Below are 6,000 nucleotides of genomic sequence, written 5' to 3'. Positions count from 1 at the left end.
CAGAGCTGGTCATCTGTGCTCTTATCTCATGTAGACATCACTTCCTTTAAAACAGCTACAAATGATGAGGTAAATGTTGTTATTTCATTACCAAATTTCACCACTATTGCTTCCTTTGTTCGTTTTTTTTTTTTAATTTCTTGTCGTTTCCTGCATCTTTTTTCAGAGAGTAAATAAAATTACAATCAAGCTCCCAAGACTGTCAGTAACAGATGTTTTTATTCAGTCATAATAACATTAAAATGTGCAATTCTTTGAACACACTAATAAGTTTGAAGTAGAAAAGTGCACACATAATTGACATTTTCCTCAGGTATCTCTTGGCTTTGGCTTCTGCTTGACCCCCTCTGTTTTCAGCGGAGCCTTTGACATGTTTAAGAAACAGAGCACAGCAAACTGCAAAACATGCAAAGGAAGGAACAAAACAACAACAACAAAATAGAAAGCAACCACAAAACCAGTTTGGAACGAGTTTCCAAACTAAACATAACCTCCATTAAAATGTGGATACACTTCAGTTAAAAATTCTGAAGTGTGACGGGGAAAATCTTGCCCCTTTTTATTTATTTTTTTAGAAGGATGTCTTTGGAAGAATTTATTGCTCATTGACAAATTCTCTTTTACATCATTTAAGTGAATCAAGTGAAAAGGGGGAAGCCTGGAAAACCGGAGAATTGGAAATCAATCTAGGAAGAAACTGGGACAGCTACCATAAAATTGGGAAGGATATCATAGGAGGGTTGGAGACTTCCTCTGTGTAAATCAAAGTTATGGCTTAAAAACCTTTGATCACTGAGAGGAGGAAAAACATGTCTGAGGCTAGTGTCTGTGCCTTGAGTGAGAGGTTACTCCCACCTGAATATGAGCATTTTTAGAAAAGAATTTCAGGATTCAAAAGTGGAGCATTGTAAAACACAAAAACTTTATTGATCCTACAAAGGGGAAATTACCTTGAAACCATATCTTTATTTAAAACCACAGCTGGATAATAAATAACTCTGAAAAACACAAAAAAGAAGCAATTGACATCATTGTGATGGACTGTCTATCTGGGGAGGATTTTAAACAACAGACTCGCAGCTTGTGTGGCAATGAAGGCGTCACAGCTCAGTAAAGGCTGCTATAGCTTCTCAGCAGGTACATGTCAGCACAGCCTGCTCTTTGATTAGCAGACACTTCCCTTTAGCATGTGACTGACAAACGCTTTTTCCTCTTTCTTCATCCCTTTTTTTTTTTACTGTCATGCAGTTAAGCTTTGTGACAAGCTGCCCAATTTAAAACTGCATTTAAGCCTTCAAGTCACTTTGAGATGGGGTTTTTCACCCCTCACAAATATAGCATACAGTATCTTTGAATCGTCTTTTTAATTTGACAAGTTATTTTGAATTCATATTTCCTTTCTTTGTTGTAAAACAATGACCAGCCATGTGAAAGAAAACAAAAAAGTCCGGGATCAATCAAAGAGACATTTGCTGCTCAATTTACTGTGAGTGATAATGACAAGATTATCCTGAGTAACTGCTTGTTTGCAGCTTGTATGAGAGCATTCACAATATGAAGGCATTATGGGTGTGTGCAACAGAGAGCCTGGGGTAATGAGAGACTTTGATAGTTTTGTTCAGCACCCAGACGGTGAGCAAGATTTAGAGCAAACACAAGAAAGGAAGATGGAAGTCTCACAGAGGCCTTAAATAGTGCAAATGAGTCCCAGTGTGTCTTTAGCATGTGTCTGTCAAAAGGAAAGGATTGTGTGTGTGAGCTTAAGAGAAGCTATAGAAGTTTAGAGACACACTGCAGATCCTTATTTCTAAACTTTTGTTCATTCAGTTCAGAGAAGCTCTAAAAAAAACTTAACAGAAAGAAATCCTAACTAAGTCCTAAAGTTTATTCTGAAAAGTTTTAAGCTTTTTTTGGACAATAGCTTTATTTATATGCCAAAACACTGCAGTTTCTGTGACTTTACGTCCATTTTTTCTTCCTTTGACTGTCACAGTTGACATGACCCTTCAGAAAATATTCTGCTTTGCTTTCAGAAGCTATTTGCTCAATTGAGTGCCAAGTAAAATATCAATAAAAACACATTTGACAACATTGTTTTAATGCACTTTAGTAACATTGCACCCAAGCATGAACCATGAAGAAATAAAATGTATGCCATGTAAATGCCAACAACTCGTCTGTGTTTATCTGTTTAACACTACATTATAATGCATAGTTGTGCAATGTAAACTCAGAAAATGAATAAAAACACTACCTAAATAAGGTTTTATTAACATCATCCTACGAGACGGCTGCATGTTTCATTTGTTTGCAGCATTTACAAAAAAGACAAATTTTGAAATGGCCCTTGAAAATGAAAACTTTTTGATAACAGTAAGAACATAAACGTTCACATCAGACCCCTGTTCTTGAAAGCAATTTCAGCATATGGTGTTCACACTGTTGTTACCAGTGCGTGCACCTAGGAAGAGGCTTGGTGCAAAATGTCAAAGCGGTGCAAATCTTGCGGATCTTGCTTCAGGTTTCACAGCTCTATCCCGATATATGAAAGACTTGGTGTCATGCTAAACTAGCTGGGCACAAACAGCAATTATTAATTTCTCCTCCGTGATCAGTTTTCAAACATTGGGCACTTGCGTAAATTGAAAAAGAGGCTTTCCATATGTCTCTACCAAATCTGAGTCCCTGACTGGTCAAGGTTCAACTGCATGTTCAGTGGATGCGCGTTTTGCACGTTGAGCCCTAAAACAGTCTTCAAAAACTTGCATAATGTGAACACAAGAGGTTTGAACTGCTGGTGGGACGTCCCTTCTTTCTGTGGATTCTTGTGTATTGGGCATTAAAAGGTTAGTTCCAGGATCATCTCCTAATGTCAGTGAGGTGTGAATCCCTGACTTTTCACGCCCCACCCCCTGTGCTGCACATTTACACCAGCTCAGGTGTCAAAGCCCCCACTGAGGTGACATTTATCACAGGTCTGGCAAAGAGCTCTGCTCTGCAACAACACTCACAGATAACAGAGGATGACTCACGTTGGAAAAAGTGTCTCCTTCTCACCAGATATGAAGATTATCAGGTCTAGACAAGGGTGGTAAATCGGCTGTGTTTGCTTGGCAACACCTTAGCTACCAAGAAAACTGTTACCTTTAGATTTGGCCCATTAAACTGCCCATTTAGAGACACCAGCTTCATGCTGATGTTTATCATTTGACTCACACTAGACCAGAGTGATAACACTGACACAATCTCACAGATTTATCTCTGACTACCTGACTTGAGTCTGTTTTTAGGTTATCTATCTCGCTCAAGTCTGTCTCCTCCTTTCCTCTGAAGATAAATGTGTCAGTCACACTGTGTGTGGCTCAAGGAGTGTGTGTTAAGACAATCTGAGGCTCAAACTGCCTGGTCGCGCAGCAAACAGACTGACTCTAGATGAAAACTTTTTGACTCTTTTCACTCTGGTGGACTCAGTAAAAGGTCACATTTCAGTTCACTCTGCAGTTAATTGGTCCTAAAAGCCAAGTCTGGGGAGAGCAAAAAATAAAACATTTGTGGAGGACAGTTACCAAATGTCAGTCAAAGTGACCTTGTGACCAGAGGGTCAGCAGTTTGCATTCCTCAAATGCATGGTAGGCCATGAGGGGTGCGACGATGCAGAAGCCCCTTTAGTAAACACTGGTGTAGGAAAAGTTAGGGCAAATTATCATGTTGTGCTTCTATCCTGGTTTCAACGGTTCTGCATATGAGGGAATAATTTGTGGAGACATCTGTGAAAACCAACAATGTCTGATCAGGTTCCTGCTCTTCCTGCTGTTCATGACCATTAACCAGTTTCCACAAGTACTGAAGCTCCTGAAAGGAATCTAAAATACATTCATTAATGGGGGAATGTCAGAGGCAAGAGCTTTTGATCATCAGTGTGAAGATAAAAATAAAATAAGATACCTTTTATGTTGTCTTTACATCTTTTTTATCATCCTGTTTTATTGTTCCATAATCTGCAGCATAAAGTTATTTTAAAAAGCACTGTTTCCTTTGTTTAGTTAGCATTTTCAAATTCCATCCATCGATCCATCCATTTTCAAACCTGCCAAATTATCACTTTTGGGGTCACTGGAGCCTATCCCAGCTGAAGGCTTGGTACACCCTGGGCAGATCTGTTCCAGGTATTTCCTGTTAAAACTACTATAAACTGGCAACCCCAGAGCATCCTGATTTCCTCATCTGGGTGTGCCTTCAAACAACGTATTAAAAGCTTTTAGCAAAACAAAATTTAATAGTGTGTAGATAGTTTCTTTGTTGTGTAATAATTTTTTAGAACAGCTTTATTTTTTAACTCACAATGTTGGTAGCGAGCTTAGTGGCTGCTTTTGATTGCAAAATGGCTGCAGTAGTTAGTGCTAAACATCCCATTTAATAAAGCCAATCAGCACTTTTATTTTAGAGTTTACAGTTTTACCTATTTTTTTCCTTCAAAGGTCACTCTAGAGCACTATTTCTCAAATTAAATCAAGCCAAATTTGTTTTTTGACACATGTTTGCCTAGAAAGCAACATACAATTGATTTCATATCTAAAATAGATTTTTCACTGCTGCTTTAAGAATTTAAACAACAGAGTCATCATTCATTTCCGAAGCATCTTTATCTGCAGTATTTTTTCCATGTATTAGTCATTCATTCTTAACAAGTTTGTTTGCATTCCTTTCTTTTAAATTTTCCAAATTTCTCAAGAAAAACTTAAAAAAATGTTTACACTGAAGAAAGTTTATAAAAATCTGATCCATATGGGCCATAGTTATTAAAATAAACAAAACGTTTGTTGTTTTTTTTTACATGTTCCTATATTTAGTTTAAAAATAATGTTTTCAAGCTCCCAATGCTATTGAGAAGTTTTCAAATAGAATTTTTTATTTTTAACTTGGTTTAAATTGTATGGATTATATTGTGTGGATTGCATTATTATTTTTATTTATAAAGGGTGCATTGTTGCGAAATGGCCAAGAACTGCTGCTCTAGAGGACTGACTTTGTTGGCGTGTTGAGATTATGCAGCTGTAGTTTGTGGAATCGTTCTGTTTGTGCTCTGATGTGATCTTAAGAGGAAAACTTGCTGCTTGCTGCTCATCCATGAACAAAACTGTTTACTTTGCTGACATGAAGGGTTCCACCGTGACTGATGCTGCTGTTAGTGAGTGTGCTGATGCTGTGACAGTGTATAGTTATGCAGCTATAAACAGATGTTTAAAAGTTTGAATCATATCAAGCAGAACACCACATGCCTATCACTTATTTGAATAAAACTGGTGAGTATCTTTTGGCCCGTCTGCATAATAACTGTTGTTGGCTTAAATGAAGCTGTCTTGACTTTTCTCAATCCCTTTTAATAACAAGCTACGTCCTCTTCTAAGACCTATTCAGGTAGTCTAAACAGTTATCTACTGCGCTCTGTGTCTTGGTGTGCAAATGTGACATCCCAATGATCATATGATGTTCTTGTAATTGCTGTTATTCCTTGAGAGTTCCCTGTAATCTTTACAGCCCAATAGGAGGACAAAACACCCCCAGCAGAGAAGACGTTTGATCTGTCCTAATTCTGCGCCGTACCTTCACGTGTAATCGAAATTAAACCTGTGCTGTAAGCACTCACCACACCTGTGGTTACAATGTGGTTTCCACTTGAAATCATTTACGTAAGCCATCTCCAAGTTCTGGTCTTTGATGAGATCATGCTGTCCTGCAGGAAGAGATCAAAACCCCGCTTTAAAAGCCTGCACAAATGGCTAAATGTAAATAAAACTAAGGTTTAGCGCAGAACATGCTTGCTTTCATCATCGTTAGGTGCAAACATGAAGCACTCTTGGCTGCATCTTACACACTCACATTCAAATTTAATGATTTATTTAGAATATTGTTCTCGGCCTATAAACACACACTTAGAGATCTATTTACTTCCTGATTTGCTTTTGTGCTCAATGCCTGGAGTCAAACGAGTTTGTACCA

This window comes from Oryzias latipes, chromosome 3 (genome assembly GCF_053564925.1).
Source record: "Oryzias latipes strain Hd-rR chromosome 3, Olatipes_Hd-rR_3.1".
Taxonomy (NCBI): Eukaryota; Metazoa; Chordata; class Actinopteri; order Beloniformes; family Adrianichthyidae; genus Oryzias; species Oryzias latipes.
This window is presented reverse-complemented; position numbering follows the sequence as displayed.